General features: G+C 44.9%; 1 protein-coding gene across 11 annotated transcripts in view; it reads left to right on the plus strand.

The window, feature by feature from the left end:
• The first annotated feature begins 300 nt into the window (after positions 1-300).
• Positions 301-16,683, plus strand: part of ATG7 (autophagy related 7) — a 253,951-nt gene continuing 237,568 nt past the window's right edge. For 8 of the 11 annotated variants that reach the window (XR_015552307.1, XR_015552308.1, XM_087431501.1 and 5 more), the window contains exon 1: positions 2,141-2,433. The gene's annotated coding sequence lies outside the window, so the exon portion shown is untranslated. Of the gene's footprint in view, positions 338-2,140; positions 2,434-7,784; positions 8,413-16,683 lie in introns of those variants that run through there. The other 3 variants (XM_087431500.1, XM_087431499.1, XM_087431497.1) reach the window with 3 other exon arrangements.

Raw genomic sequence — 16,683 nt, forward strand, 5'->3', positions numbered from 1 at the left:
CCTGTCATCCTCTAAAATCAAAAGAAAGAACGTGGAGCACTTTTTGAAAAGTCTCACAGCCACATATACACAATCCCACATCTGATAAACGGGAGAAAGTCTCTGTGCCTCGGCTTGCTCCAGGGGGTCCTCGCCCACCTCCTGATGTCCCGCCTTCCCCACGCCTCAAGTTCCGCCCCCTCAGCCTGGTGCTAGGGGCTCCTTTACCAGGCTGGCCCGAGGCTCTGTGTGCGCACGCGCACCGTCCTCTCGCCCCGGCAGGCGGGGGGCGGGGCCGCGTTGCGTCATCGGGGCGCGCGCTGCGGCTGACGGTGTGGTTGCCGGAAGTTGAGCGGCGGTAAGTGAGCCGCAGCGGTGAGGGAGGCGCGGGTTGCTTCAGTGTGGCTTTTGGAGGCCTGGCGGGAAAAGGCGAGCTCGGCGATGAGGGCGAGGGTCGCGGCGGGTCTCAGGATCCTCCTCTGCCCGTGCCTGGGCTGTCTCTCTCCAGGGAGTCGCTGACTGCGGCTCTCGCCCTCGTCCAGTCACGTTCCCTCAGACTGGTTCAGCCGGGGTGCTCGGACTAGGACGCTGCTGTCCTGTCTCTGGTGGGGAGTGCCCCGAATCTCCGTTGTTGGAGCCCGGGAGACAGACGCCTGGGTTCTGGTCCTGGCTTTGCCTGCCACGGTCTGCTGTGTGGCTGTGGCGCATCCCTCCCCTGGCTGAGCCTCTCTTCCCTCATCTGTGATGTGGGAGTGATAACACGTCATTGGTGAGGCGAAGAGGTTCAGTTAAGGCAGCTCGAAGGGCTTTTCTGATCCAAGGTGCTCGATTTCTTGGTTTGGTCCGGATGCTACAGACTTGAATGCTTGATCAGTCAGGTTAGGTAAATGTGGGTGTAAGAAAATTTTATGTCAGTCAAACTTATTTTTACTGAGTTGAGTTTTATGAGCGCAATACTAACATATTGAAGAAATGAACCCAGAACTCCAGTGTGTGTGTGTGTGCGTGCGGGCACGTGCAGTCCCTTGATTTTTAAACACTAATGACTAATGATTTTTTAAAAAGCATTGGCAAGTGATAGAAAACATTTTTTTAAATTGCACCTGAAACCAGGCGTATCTGTGGCTGCTAGTTTGGGGCCTCTGGATCCCAGGCTCCCTTTCCCACTGAATACTTGGATTTCTTTTGTGGCACCCCCGCTCACTGGTTAAATTTCTTCAGTGACAGAAAGCTCACTACTTTTGGCCTTACTCCTGTTTGGTCTGCCCCCAGCTCTGACTCATAACAAGTCATATGTAGAGCTGAAAGTGGTTCCCTAGTGATCTCAGCTGGTTGTCCCTCTTTCAGGCTCTTGGGCTCTCCCTTCACGGAATTGCCCCGCACATCTTTGAAAGCTGCTGGTTTGTCTTCCTCTTCTCACCTTTTCTTTTCCAAGCTAAGCATATTTAATTTATTTAGCCACAGTAAACTCCACATAACTGAGAATTTTGACTTGTTTTATTTGTAGTTGTATCCCTGGCGTATAGAACAGTGCTTGACATATTATATATGCTCAGTAAATATTTGCTGAATGAGTGAATAAAACAAATATTTGAGTGCCTGTTATGTGCCGGGCATTATTGTAAGCACCAGTGATGTAGTGGTAAAATAAGGCAAAAAAACAGCCCTGTTTCATGGACCCTACTTTTGATGGTAGTGGTGGCGACTGTTGTGATCGTCAATAAATACGATACTTTTAATGGTTGGCAGGTGTTTCAGATCCTGATGGATGCTACGAAAAAAAGAAATGGTAACAGGGTGGAGAGTAACTGAGGGGAAGCAGAGGGAGCTCTTTTTAAAGCTAGCTGATCAGGGATGACTTCTCTGAGGAGGTGACGTTTGATCTAACACCGGAATGAAGAAAAAGCCATACTTGTGAAGGCTCATCTTGCCTAATTGTTCCCCCATCCCCCACCTCTGTGCTCTGGTCTTGTTAAACTGCCTACAGGCTGTGTCTCACCTACAGTCCTTTGTTTCTGCTGCCTAGAACATCTCCCTTCCCCCTCCTTTTTTCTTGGCCAGCTCCTCCCTGCCCCTCATGTGACATGGTTTAGAAACCCTTTAAAGAGCTGAGAACTGGGCTTGCATTCAACCACAAGGTCCCTTTTTTCTTCCCAGCCAGCTTCTCGTAATAGAGAATAAGCATAAATATTTATTGAGCTTCTGCTCTGTGCCTGGCACTGCTCTGCAAGTGGAAACACGAAAGTGAGTAAGATACACATCCATGTCCTCAAGGAGTTTACTTTTTTTTAAGTCAAGGAGGTAGACAACAGCACTATGGTATGAAGCTGTTGTTGAAGTTTGCTGGAGAAGGACTTAGCATGCTCAGGCTAAGTCAGGCTGAGGCATCAGAGAAGGCTTCTGTGAGGAGATGTTGCTTTATCCAAGTCCTAAAGGATGAGCAGGATTAATCAGGTGAAGAGGGATGGGAGGTGGGATGATTTTGCAGACATTGGGAGGGGTGCAAGCAAATGGCTGTGGGTGAGAATGCGTGACCTGCAGGTAGTTTCCCCGAGTTAGAGTGGAGTGTAGGATAAGAGTGGCTGGAAAGGTAAGCAGGAGCCAGATCACGAAGGGCCTTGTGGGCAGTTGCATGTTAAGAACACAGACTTTGGAATCTAAGATACCTGTGTATCAACACTGGTTTTGCTGCTGAACTAGTTTTGTGACCTTGGGCAAGTCGCTTCCTTTCTAAGCTATTTACTCATCTGTAAAAGGGAAATATAGCCTACCTCCCAAGGTTGCTGTGAGAATTGAATGAGATGATATCTCTTACCCACTTGGCACTGGTAGATGGTAAACTCTAAACTGTAGCAGTTAGTATTGCCATGCTAAGAAATTTGGAGTTTATTTTGAAAGCACAGGGCTGGAGAGTGGGGCACTGAAGAATTTTGAACAGGGGTGTGACATCCTCTCATCTGTTTTAAATTACCCAGGCAGCAATGTGGTGATTACACTGAATAGGGCAGGACCAGCAGGGAGACCAGTCAGGGCACTGTTGCAGTGGTCCAGGTCACATGGGAGAGAGGCCTGAACCAAGGCAGTGGCTGTGGGGATGGGGAGGGGTGGGTGGAGTTGAGAGATAAAGGAAGAAGGATTTGCTGGACTGGTAACTGATTGGATGGCAAGGAGAGGAGGGAGCCAGGAATCAGGATATTGAGGTGGGGGGAGGGGATGAATCCTCTGTGGAAATAAGTAATAACCAAATTCTTTGCTTAGTGGTCCCTGGTTGGTTATGCCTGACCACCTGTGAGATTTTATTTGGAAGTCCAATTTACCCAAGTTCACTAATGGCTTCCTCCTCTCCTCTTTCTGTCTCCTGATCCCCCCACCTTTCTCCAGTGTAGGTAAAGCCCAATTGTGTGCTCAAGGGAGCATAACTAGATGCTGCTTTGTTACTGGGTAGACAGTATGCATCTCCATGGTCTAGGCAGCCTGTTCATTCGGTCTCAGTCCAGCCCCAGAATGATCACCTTTGGGATTTCCTCACACGTTCTTCATTCTGGTTACCCTCCTTTGAACTTGTTTCTGTTGGACAGTCTCTTGCAGTATGTGGTATAGAGAGGAGGTCCTCTTTCCTCCAGGAGTCTGACGGTGCAGAACAGGACTGTACTTTCCTTGTGGTAGCCTAAGGCCCTACCCTGCTTCATTGGGCTTTGTTGTAGACACATCTTGCTCTTGATACTGTTTTGATAGCCCGCCGGGCTCGGCCCTGCCCAGCGCGCTCCATGTGTGCTGGGGCAGCTTTCTTGCCAGTCTCCTCCTCCCTTACCCTAGACTTCACTAAGTTACAGCCATCAATTAAGGCTCCTCAGCTTTCTCTTCTGTTGTTTACAAACTTGTCTCCAGCTGACCCGATCACTTTACCTTTTATTTTAATTTGGTGAAAGAAATGTTGTTTGTTTTAAGGCTAATTCCTTTACTGTGCTGAGATCCCATCTCCTTTTCCTCAGGATCTAATGCCATCATCTGTTCTGTTTCTTTCCTGTTTAACCAACCCCTTTCATTTAAATATCCTCTGCTTACTCTCATTTTGGAAAAAAAATAAAACCAAACACCCTCCCATTAACCTCTGCTGTACCCCACCCATCACGCTGCCTCTTTCCAGCCGCATTTCTTGGACGAGTTGCCACATCTACTTCCTGAAGCCATCATTGGCTGGGATCCTGCTTCTGCCTCACTCTCCTCCCAAACTGCTCTCCCCAAAGTCATCAGAACTCGACATTGCTGGAACTCCTGAACACTTTTCGTTCCTTGTCTTTTTTTTTTTTTTTTTTTTGTGAGGAAGATCAGCCCTGAGCTAACATCTGCCAATCCTCCACTTTTTGCTGAGGAAGACTGGCCCTGGGCTAACATCAGTGCCCATTTTCCTCTACTTTATATGGGACGCTGCCACAGCATGGCTTGGCAAGCGCTGGGTCCGTGCGCGCCCGGGATCCGAACCTGCGGACCCCGGGCCGCTGAAGCAGAGCACGCGCACTTAACCGCTGTGCCTCTGGGCCGGCCCCTCATTCCTTGTCTTTTGAATTCTCAGCATGTCTGACATTGCTGGTCTTCCTTCCCTTATGAAAACCACCCCTGCTTTGTATTATCTTTGGCCATCTCCCCCTCAGTTTCCGTTGTAGGCTCTTTTCCTCCTTTTGTCCCTTGAGTGCTAGTTTTCTCCAAGGCTCTCCCTTCTACTCTGTGTTCTTCTCTCCCACGGCGCCAACTCTCATTTGTGTGCCAGAGACCTCTTCTCTGTATCTTGAGTCCAGATCTCTCCTGAGTGCCAGTCCTCAAACTCAGCTATCCAAAACTGAGCTCACCATCTTCCCTCCAAACCTGCGATTCTTTCTCCGTTCTTTGATCTCACTCATTCCCCTTCTGTCGTTTGGTCATTCCTGGGAGTCATCTTGGACATTTCACTCTCATACCATCCCTCCCTTTCTCCTTCCCAGCCCAGGCAGTCATCGGATTTATTCTCCTTCCTTGATATCGCCCGATACACTTTCTCCTCCATTTCTTCTCCTACTGCCTTAGTTCAGGCCCTTCTCACTTCTTGCCTGTATTCCTGCGCAGCCTCTGAGCTGGCTGCCCCACCTCAGCAGTCTGGCCCTCACTGGTGCTGGAGTGCCTTTTCTAAAATACAGATCTTTGCTAAAATATGAATCCATAGCTTTTCATAGAAGGCCTTTCATGATTCGGCTTTTGCCTAGTTTTCCAGTGTGGTTTCCAGCCATTCTGCCACATGCACCTTCCAGCAATACAGAACTATTTGTATTTTCTCAGACATACATGCTGTTTCCTTTGCTCATCGATTCAGTCATCAGCAAGTATTTATTGGGTGCTCTGAGGTGCCAGGTCTGAGTCAAATGCTGGGAAAACAATGATGAATGGAGGAGAATGGAAAATGGACATGATCTCTCTCTTTGAGCTTTTATTTCTAGTAGGGAAGACTGACATTCATAACTGTATGTAAAATAAGTGCACGTGTGCTATGAAGGGGAGGGACGTGGTGCTCTCCGGGGGTATGATACAGAATGGACCTAAGCGGGTGAGGGAGTCAGGGAAGGCTTCCCTCAGCAGTGACGGTTGAGGGGCCGGGCCCATGGCGTAGCGGTTAAGTGCGCGCGCTTCGCTGCTGCTGGGTTCGGATCCCAGGTGCGCACCCATGCACCGCTCATCAGGCCATGCTGTGGCGACCTCCCACATAAAGTGGAGGAAGATGGGCACAGATGTTAGCCCAGGGCCAGTCTTCCTCAGCAAAAAGAGGAGTATTGGCACGGATGTTAGCTCAGGGCTGATCCTCCTCACACACACAAAAAAGTGGTTGAGCTGAGATTTGAAGGGAATAAAGGATGGTGGGCGTGTGGGTGGACAAGACATTCTAAGCTTGTGCAGAGGCTGTGGGTTGGTTCTGTGATTGGAGCTGAGACAGCTTCCTCCCTGTGCCCGGAGTGTCCCCACTCCCCACCTGTAGCCTTCCTCATCCCGTGGTACTGGCTGGGGTGGTGCTGCCAAGCACTCCCCTCTCCCAACCCTTAGGGGGTGTTTGGAAGTGTGTGGAGCCATTTTACTTTGTGACGATGACCAAAGGGCTTTACTGCGTTTATTAGAAGGATCCTGGGAATGCTAAACCTTCCGCAATGTGCAAAGATAGCTCCAAAGGAAAAAGAATTGTCATATCCAACATGCTAATAGCGCCCCTGTTGAGAATCTGCTAACTGTTCTTTTTAAAACCTTGGCTCAAGGGTTTCCGTGGGAAACATCCCTGCCTCTTCATTCTAATTTAGATGTCTCTCCTTGCTCCTCCTGTAACACCCAGTACACACACCTACCACACTGAACTGTACTTGTTTTACCCACAAATTGCTATATAGTCAGTCCTGACCTGTCTTGCCATCAAAACTGTTAGCTCCTTAAAGACAGGGACCATAGCTTTTTGCCACTTGAATCCTAAAATATAGCACAGACACTAGTACATAATATAAATGTTTATGGAAGGAATAACGAAATGGAAACCCCCATGTCTTTGTTACATGTTTTGTTGATAATATTAGTTCTACCTGTGAGTGCCTCCTATGTGCCAGATAGATGCATTTTCTAATTGAATCCTCTTGATAATTCTGGACTGTAGGTGTCTCATCTTACAGATGAGGAAACAGGCTCTGAGGATTACATGACCTGCCCAAGAGTGTATGGCTGGAAGTAGCAAAGATGGGATTTGAACGGGGTTCTCTCTGGCTCGTGAAGCGATGCCCTTCTGTCTGTCATACTGCCTTCAGTGTATCAGCCTGCACTGTTGTCCAATTGTTTTTTTTGGACTGATATTTTAGACCCTATATTCACCTCTGTGAAATTTTTAATCTTTGTTAAAATAGGCCTGTCATTTCAGGCTGTCAGAATCTTTTTTATTCTGAATTTGTGTTATTTGTCGTATTGCCTGTCCCTTTCTGCATCATGTCACATGTGGAACTGATATGCAAACCTATATTGTTATCCAAGTCACTGATAAAATGTGGTAATAAGAATATTTATTGAATATATTTGTTTATGTGTCTGTTTCCTTGCCGTAAGCACCTAACACAAGGGTCAGCACACATGGAGTACTTAGTAAATATTGATGAGTATTATTCATGTAGATAAATAAAATAAAGGTAAATTGGACAGAGCCAAAGACATCACTATTCGCTCCTTTCTTGTTAACATCAGTTCATTCCTTAATCAGCATTCTTTGAAAGAGATTATTTTACCAGTTCTTAATTCCTCTAATTATGTCAGTATCCACTTCCTACATCTATGTCTTATCTACTAGGATACCTGGAGCAACCTTTCAGAGACCTTGCTGACGTCCAAATATCCTATGTCCTATGTCTATGGTTTTTCTGTGATGAGGCAGACATGCGGTTACTCTTTCATGGCTTATTCTTAGAGAAATCATAGTGGCCTCTTGTGATTACTCAAGGACGCTGCATACTGTTGTGCAGGTTGTGCACTGCACAAGAGGCCACATCCGAGGGGGTCCATTTGGATCATGGGTGTATTTTTGTAATGACAGTTTTCTGGCAGACAAGGGTAAAATGTCTTGAGCTAACCTAATCAATATATTACAACAATTTTCTAAGAAAAGAAAGTAAAATGTCTTGAGGAAGGGGTGCAGTGTTCTAATTGTACAAAGGTGCCATGTGGACTAGAATGGCCTACATGACACCTTTCTGGGAGCAAATTCTCTGTCCAGTGGGTGACAGAATCCATTGTTATTCTCATCTTTGAAAATCAGATATTTTGAAAATCTGAAATCAAGTGTTTGCTTGGCCCAATTTTTTTTAGCACCTCTCCCATTTTCTGGGACTCCTTAACAGTCACCAGAAATGCAAACCACAGAGCTTCTGTTATTCAGAAGCGAGCCTTCCTAATGCAGCCAGCTGTTAGGAAACCATCACAGATTTAGCTGTTGGTGGACATCAGGGCTCTGCAGTGGTTCAGGTGAATCAGGTGGCTGTCCGTCATGTGCAGAATGGACCCAGCTGACACTCTTGATTGGTGGAGGTAACAGAAAGGACTCAAAAGTAGGCATACTGTTCTCCATCTTCCTTGATGTGTCTCTTTCTGTCTCCTCTCTGCCAGATCTTTTCAGCCTTCACCATCACTCCCTCACAGTCTTGCCACACCCCACAAGGCTGGTATCCAGGACGTGCATTCTCAAAACTAAGGCTGAACGAGAGCAGGTTGTATGTGAAGGTTAAGGTTATTATAGCAGAAGGAAAACAAAAGAAAACATCTCTGGGAAGTAACCACCGAGAATGAAGGTTACCGTTTGAAGACTCGGGAGGTGCCTGCCGATTCCCTGATTGACCTCCTGAAGAAGCAAATCATGTTGATTCTGTAGGAGTCGAAGTGGCTCACATGGAGGTGAGGAAGACAGCTTGTCCATAATAGCAATTATCCTGCCTGATTATGCGATCAGCTGTTACCACCTAATAGCACGGTCACAAAAAAAGCCATTTGGGGTGACTTGGTGTCTTGTGGAGCCATTGGTTTGGCTCAGGGACATCTTGACTCTAATGCAATTTTTGAAAGGAATTGAGGCTTCTATACCCAGCTGGTTCCCCTGTAGGAGTCCTGAGTTTTCATCTTCCAGTAAAGCCTAATCTTTCTTCTAAGTTTGGAACATTTTCCCACTCCTTTTGGAGGGAAAGCTTTTAAAACCTCACTCTTTAGCAGCCTTGCAAATTATTTCCAAGACTGACGAAGTTGCAGAAGCGTCGTTAGCTGACAGAACGTGTGTTGGCTCCGTGTGCCACAGGGGCCCTCTCCCCACTCGCGGCCATCTCCACCACCTCTTTACCCATCAGCAGCTGAGCACATGCGCTGTTTGTCAGCGGGACTCGGTCATGTGGTTTGGTGCCTATTTTAGTGACTGCCAGAGCTCGCAGCCCCGCAGCTGGGAAAATGAGAACAGAAGCCTGCTCTGTGTGCTCCATTTTGGCCTAGAGAAGGTACTTCAGGGCCAGATTGCGGTTATTCTGGCACTTCTGCTAAGTGAGTGGCCCCACGCGGCCTCAGAGAAATTGAACACGGAGTGCTCCTAACCCCTTAGAACTTGTTCCTCTGGACTTCCCCTTGATGACCTATAGCAGATCATCTGTTACATTTTAATTAAACCTCCGCTGTGACTACAGTGCTCCTTTGAGGGAGGTGAGACCTAAATGAGGTGTGCTTGAGGGAGAGAAATTTTCATAGTGAGCATGGGGAAGGGCAACCACGTGAGTCAGGCACTGTTGGCTAATGGGGGCGTGGGGGTGACAAGAAAAATAATAGCAGCTACCTTTTATTGGCTGCTGACTGTATGCCAGGCACTGTAGCAGGCGCATCGCACACTTTCTCATTTCACCCTCCAGCAACCTCCTGGGTTGAGTATAATTATCCTTATTTTACAGACGAGGAAATCGAGGCACAGGGCATGAAGTTATCTGTCCAAGGCTACTCAGCCAGGGAGAGCTAGAGCCGGAACTCAAACTCCTGTTTATCTGACTGAAGACCGGTTTCCCAACTACCTTAGCTTTTAGCATCCTTTCTCTGAACCATTAAAAACTCCCCTCCCCTTCCAAAGCAAACGAACAAAAACCCAACAACACACACGTGGAAAAGTTATAGCAAGGGATTTTTTTGGTATAGCCAGGCTGGTCTGTTTTTCTGCTCTCCCTCCAAGCATCTAGTTTCCCTAAACACACGTTTGTTTGTTTTTTTCTCTCTTTGATTGTTGTTTATTTTCTACCAATTTTGCTTCTTCATTTCCAAAAATCCTGCACTGGCTTACTATTTGCCTCGTCCGATCCTATCGGTCCCCCGTGGAGGGAGAACGGTTGGGCTGACTCACTGTAGGAAGCTCTTCTGCTCCAATTAATTTTATAAGCCAAGATACTTCCATATTCAGCATCTTTAATAACAAAATGCCAGAAAAATTTATGGAAATGGTATTTCATTTAGACTCCGTATTTAGAGCAATGAATTTCTTTTCACCAAAGTTAGATTTAAATAGGTCATCTGTTAACTGTTGAATGAATACGGGATGTTCTTTGAAGGATTGGTGTAGCTTGAATATGGGGTTTTCTGTTCTACTTTTTGTTCAGGTATAACATACATATAGTGAAGTGCACTGATTATAAGTATATAGCTCTTAGACTCTTACATACCTATGTACCTTGTAACCACCACCCAGCTCAAGGTCTGTAAAATTTTTCTAGCTCCCCAAGAGGCTCTCTCATGCCCCTTCCCAGTCAATAGCCCCACCACACCCTGTAATTCCCATTCTATCATGTTGATTGGTTTTGTCTGTTGAATATAGCATAGGCTGAGTGTTGAATATAGCATAGGCTGAGTGTATGCAGGTGCTAAAATTGTCTTAATATTTGATTTTGGAACAGTTTCAAACTTAAGACAGAGACCTTCTATATACCCTTTTCCCAGAGACTCCATTCAGATTTTGTCCCAGTAACATCCTTTATAGCAGAGCGTCAACCCAGGATCACACGTTGCTCCCAGTCATCATGTCTTTTTATCTCTTTCACCCTGGAACAGTTCCTTAGTCTTCCCTTGACTTTTGAGACCCTGACACTTTTGAAGATTATAAGCCAGTCCCAGTCAGTCATTTTGTAGAATGATTTCAGTTTGGGTTTCTCTGATGTTTCCTCCTGATTAGACCCAGGTTATGTATTTTCAGCTGAATACCGTTCTTTCCATTGCATTCTATCAGATAGCGCACAATGTCTATTTGTCCCCTTGCTGCTGGTGTTAACTTTGATCCCTTCTTTAAGATGGTGTCTGCCAGATTTGTCACTGTAAAGTCACTTTTTCTCTCCTTTGTAATTAGTAAATTTTTTGCGGAGAGACACTTTGAGACTGTGAATGTGGGCTTTTAACTTACATAATTGTGGGAACACTTTCAGGAAGAAAGATTTATTCTCTACTACTTTTGTGTTTGGTTGCATAAGGTCTCATTTAAATTGATTTGTACATGCATATTTCCTGTCCTCTAAGATTTTAGTCCTAAAAAAACAATAATAGGTTTAGAGACCTTCCAAGTCATATGGCATATCTCCATGTGTTCTTCATGATTTCTTACTCCGGTCTCCATATTCCATAGTATAAGCCTGCAGTTTGTCCTCCTGATTACAGAAGCCTGGGTTATTTCTTTCTCTTGTTTCTCTTGGGGAAGGTGACCATAGAAGGTTTCTAGAATTCATCTTAGTAACATTTGAGAGTCACTCTGCAAGGGACTAGGATATGTCAAGAGGAATATGAGCCAGGATCTGTACTTGTGGAATTTACAGTCAGGTTGATGGAGGCAGATAGATAAGCAAAGAGTTGAACAGTGATGCGAAATGTGGAAGTAGCATAGAGACAGAAGTGATTAACTGTAGTGGCCAGGGGAGGAGCAGGAGAGGAGTGAAGAGAGTGAGAGGCAGCTCTGGGAAGACTCTCTAGAGTAGATTACCTCTGAGCTGGATATTGAGAAGTGCCAGGCAGTCACGGGGGCTGGGGTGCCTTTCAGACAAAGGGAGCTGTTCGTTCAAGGTTGTAGAATCAGAACAGCAGGTTTGTTAGAGGAGCACCAAGCAGCTCAATGTTTCTTCAAGTCAGAGGTGAGGAGTGGCAGGGCCACCAGCGTGGCACTAGAGCAGTTGGGAAGCAGTAGCAGGGGTCCAGAGAAAGTAGGAAGGAAACCGTCAGAGGTGTGGTCAGATGCCTGTGTGGGATGTGGAATGCCCTGATGTAGACTTTCCCGCATGTTATGAGCCTCAGTAAGTATCAAATGAGCTTCGTCTGCTTAGTGATGCTGACCTATGCGTGAGAGTGTTCTGTGGAGACTACATTTACCAGTTCACAAAGGTGTATTTACAGCATTACAAGGTGTGTAATGTAGACCAGCAGATGTGGCCTTAGCGTCTGGCCTTGCAATCTGGTTCACCCTCAGCACCCCTTGCATATCTCTACTACCCACTAAAAAGATTCTGCCAAAAACGTCAGTCTCCCTAAAAACAAAATATATTATTGGCACCCTCAAAGGATCCAAAAATTACATGTTTGGTAGATCATCTAGTTCAGGGGTGAGCAGACGACAGCCTGCAGGTCAGATCCTGCCCGAGGCCTTTTTTTGTGCAGTCCATGAGCCAAGAATGTTTTTCACATTTTTCAAGAGTTGTAAAGAAGAAGAAGAAGAAAATATGACAGAAACCGTTTTGACCTGCAGTGCCTAAAATATTTATTGTTTGGCCCTTTTCAGAAAAAGCCTGCCAACCCCTGGTCTCGTCTTACTACCTGATGCAGTGATCCTTTGTGCAGTATTACTTGGCAAATAATGATCTAACATATGCTTGAACACTTCTACTAATGAAAATTGATTATCCCTCTGGTCAATCCATTTCTTATTTGGACAATTCAGGCTATTAGTAATTTTTTAACTCCGTTGAAATTTGTCTCACTATAGCATCCGTCCTTTTTGGGGGAAGAGAGCTATTTTTTTTTTTTAATTTTTTATTGCAGTAACATTGGTTTATAACATTGTAAAAATTTCAGGTGTACATCATTGTACTTCTATTTCTGCATAGAAGAGCTATTAAATCATGTCAATATTTACTGAGCTCTTAATGTATTCTAGGCACCGTGCTAAGTGCTGAAGAAAGATGAATAAGACATGGTTCTTGCATCAAGGATCTCCCAGGAGTTATTTCTTGGAACCAAAGCGGTTGAACTGATAGTCTTATGTCTTTTTCATTCTCTGTCTTCTTGCCATTGGGTTAGGACTTTTTTCTGTAATTATTTTACTTATTTCTGTATTGCTATTCCACATACTCAAAATTCATTGAATTTTGAATACAAAATTTAAAAGGCAGAAAGGTCGTACAGTGAAAATAAGTCTCTCCACACCCCTGTCTCCTGACCCCATCGCTTCTTTCTTGGGAGGCAAAGATTATTACATATTTCCTGTGGGGATTCGACTTTGAAGAACAGCACTAACACAAAGTTTAGGTTCACTGGGACAGAAACTTTTGATAAGTACTCATGCAATGGCATTTTCTGAGCTCCTACTTGTGGAAGTTGCTAAGCCTGACTTAGTTTTATTTTCATGAAAGTCTGAAATTTGCACCACATTTGGGTGGTAGACAGCCCCAAAGGGTTCGTATTGCTTAACCACTCGCCTGCTATTTCGGTCTAATCTTGATGTTTAGACTGGGTGTTTTGGTTACTGCTGGGATTCTTGTTCATTCAGTGTTGAATCCTCATCAAAGCCTTTCCTCTTTCATTGGGAGTGATACAGTCTCATCTTGTGTAACTTCTGGGTTTCATATCCTGAATGTGATAGAAATAGTTGCAAATAAAATTGAACCACACTTATATTGATGCCTCTGTCAGTTTCTTTCCTTGAATATGTCTGTATATAATGTTGAAGTGTGATAGAAATAATCTTTTAGCTTTTGAAGCTAAGCAGAGGCCAGAAGTCTCGCTTGCACTGTGCTGGCTTATACAGGCAAGCCTTGCTTTTCAGGAAGCAGTTAATGTTTGGATCTAGGTTAGTTATACATAAATGACTTTGTACCTAGGACTCACTTCTCACCCCCTCCATAATCCCCTTCTGGATTACCTCTTAAATCTTTCCTTCTAGCTTAAGAAAGATGGTGATATAACATAGATATATAGGTTCCTACGTGATACATTTATACTTGAGTATCCTATTTATACTTGAGTATCCTATTTAGATGTTTCCAGTAAATTCGTAATCACATATTGCAGCTGTTGCTTGAAACTTTTCCGTTGTCTTAACCTGTCAGGCAGCAGTTTCAGCAGCTGGACACCAACCATATCCTCTTGTGAAATAGGCTGTTGACTTCTGTTGGGAATTGCTCAAAGACCAAATAAGTCAGAAAATGTCTGAAAGAAGTGCCTCTTATGCAAATTACTTGCATGCCTGTCCCGTTATCTTCTAAGTGGTCATCTGAATCACTTTTTCCCAGCTGCTGAAATGCTGTATGGAATAGAATTTTCTCTTTTGTCTCTGGCCCTCAGTAGGTCATCAAAATGATGATGAGTTACTGTTGATCTTTAAGAATAAGTTGTGGATGACTAAAGTGTGTGGGGGCCTGATGACCCATCACACAGGATTTCAGATGAGATTCATTTGTGCCATTATCTGCCGCTGTGTTGATTTCCTTCCATGTTGGATGATTGCTCTGGCCATGGCCTTTTTCTTTTGACTCTGTTGAAGAGGAGGTTAGTATGTAAATGTTTTTTAAAACTATTGGTTGTTTTTTTTTGCATATTTGGGGCTGATGGGCAATATAAAGATTCTGAAAAGGGGGTTTCTTCCTTTAAGGCAGTATAGTATAGTGATGAGAGTTGGGGCTTTGAAGCATCAGATCTGGGATATAATCTCAGCTCTTCCGTGTCCTAACTGTGTGACTTTGGGCAAGTTACTTAACCTCTCAGTGCCTCTATTTTCTCTTCTATAAAGTAGGCATAATAGAACCACTTTGGGGTTGTCATAAGATAATATGTACAATGTTTAGTGTAGTGCTTGGCACAGAATAAACATTCAACTAGAACAGTTACTGTGACTGCTGCTGTTATTTAAAAAGTTTTAAAAGGGGTATGATCCAAAAAGCAAGTATGATTCTTGATGGGAAATGCTCTAATGGAAGCTTTCATCTGTCGTCCTGGAGAAGGGAACCGTTGATACCCACTGACTGTAGGAGTTAATGAGAGCTTCATAAAGGATCTTAAGTGGGCCGGCCCTGTGGCTTGGTGGTTAAGTGCGTGCGCTGCGATGCTGGTGGCCCGGGTTCGGATCCCCGGTGCGCATCGAGGCACCACTTCTCCGTTCATCCTGAGGCCGAGTCCCGCATACAGCAACTGGAGGGATGTGCAGCTATGACATACAACTATCTACTGGGGCTTTGGGGGGAAAAAATAAAATAAATAAAATCTTTAAAAAAAAAAAAAAAGGATCTTAAGAGAGGAGAAGGAATTTTCCTGGTAGAGAGGGGGAGAGGTTTCCTAGGGACATCAGCAAAGGTATGAGGTCAGAAAACTAGCAGGCTAAGGCAACAGTGACACCTTCCTCTCTGTGTAATAAAGCCAGTAAGGTTTTGTTTGTTTGTTTAAACAAGGGTGCCACCTGTGCTGATCAGTTCTGGTGGCAGTGTGGCATCTTGTTTGGAGAAGACAGGGACTGAGGGCAGTGACCTGTAAGCATGTTACTGCAGGAGCCAAGGTGAGATGTTGGGGCCTGACTTGTGGCAGTGGGAATGGAGAGAAGGGATGCAGACTGGGACAGGAAGCATGAAGTTGCACGGAGAGCGTGGGCATTGGAGTAACACTGGAGTTTGGATCCTTGTTCCCCCACTTCCCTAGCTGTACAGCCTTCTGTGAATTTCTTACCTCTCTGAACCTCCGTTCCTTCCTCTGTAAAATGGGAACTGCCCCTTCTTAGGGTTTTGGGGAAGAGTAGATTCAGCTGCATAACCCTGCTGCAGCCTGGGCCTGTCAGTCCTCAGTAACTGTTACGCTCATTTTATCCCAGAAGACTGTGTAGGGTTGAGCCTCTAGCAAATAGTGCTTTATTGGGTGTGAGAGAGAGAAACATTGAAGATGACTTTGAGGTTTCTACCTTGGATGTATGGTGGTACTATTAAGTAAACTAGGAAAGACAGGAAAAGGGGCAGAATTTTGGGAAAAGATATGTTCAGTTTTGGATTTGTCAAATTTGAAGGGACTGTGGGAAATCCCAGTCCTGGCTTTCAAACACACTTAAATATATGTTTGGAGGTTAGTGCTAGAAATACAGTCCTGGGATTTATTGGCGTATAGATGGAAATCGATGTAGAAAATGAATAACTTTGCTTTGAGAAAGCTTATAGACTGAGGAGAGGGCTGAGCATGGAAACTTGCAAAAAACCAACAGTAGAAAGAAAATGCTAGCTACATTGTAGAGAAGGGAGCCAGTGGAGGCCCAGAAAACCAAGCAAGAGGCTTTTAGGGGGCTCTAGTCTGGCCTTTCTCAGCGTGGGCCCCAGGTCACCTGTATGAAGGTCTGTTTCTCCATTGGGCACTGAAGCCACAGTGTGTAGGATCCACAAGCTTTTCTGGGGCCTATGCAAATAGGAGTGAACTGAAAAAAGATGAACATTCTGAGAGGGGAAAATTATAAAAATCCTTTCAAACAGTTAAAAGCCAGAAACTATTTAATATGGGACGAGGGTACATTTAAATGTTTGCTATGACTTCTTTCTAAAAGAAAGAGTGCCAGTGGCTTGTTGGCATCATGATAGCGTCAAACTTGAATCAGAATCGCCTGGGGTACTAGTCAGGCTTTGGTCCCCCTCACCCTTCTTTCTCTCCTCCAGCGGGTGGAGCCTAGGCATCCTCCTTTTTTAATAAACCCTCAAGGTGAGGAAAGCTTGAAAACCCTTGGTCAGGCCTTGTCTGGTGGTGCTGCAAGTCCATACTGAGTTTCAGGGCCAGTGATGCCCTGTCCTTTGTGATCAACTGAGTTTATTGATTATATAGAAAAATATTTGATTATTCTAATTCCCATCTCTTGTTTTCTGATTGTTTTTCTGAGTTTGTTAAGCCTCCATTGTGAAATTTTGATTAATTCATAATTGGATTTCTTTTGCCAAAGCA

This window comes from Ceratotherium simum, chromosome 5 (genome assembly GCF_057802395.1).
Source record: "Ceratotherium simum simum isolate JZ-2026a chromosome 5, ASM5780239v1, whole genome shotgun sequence".
Taxonomy (NCBI): Eukaryota; Metazoa; Chordata; class Mammalia; order Perissodactyla; family Rhinocerotidae; genus Ceratotherium; species Ceratotherium simum.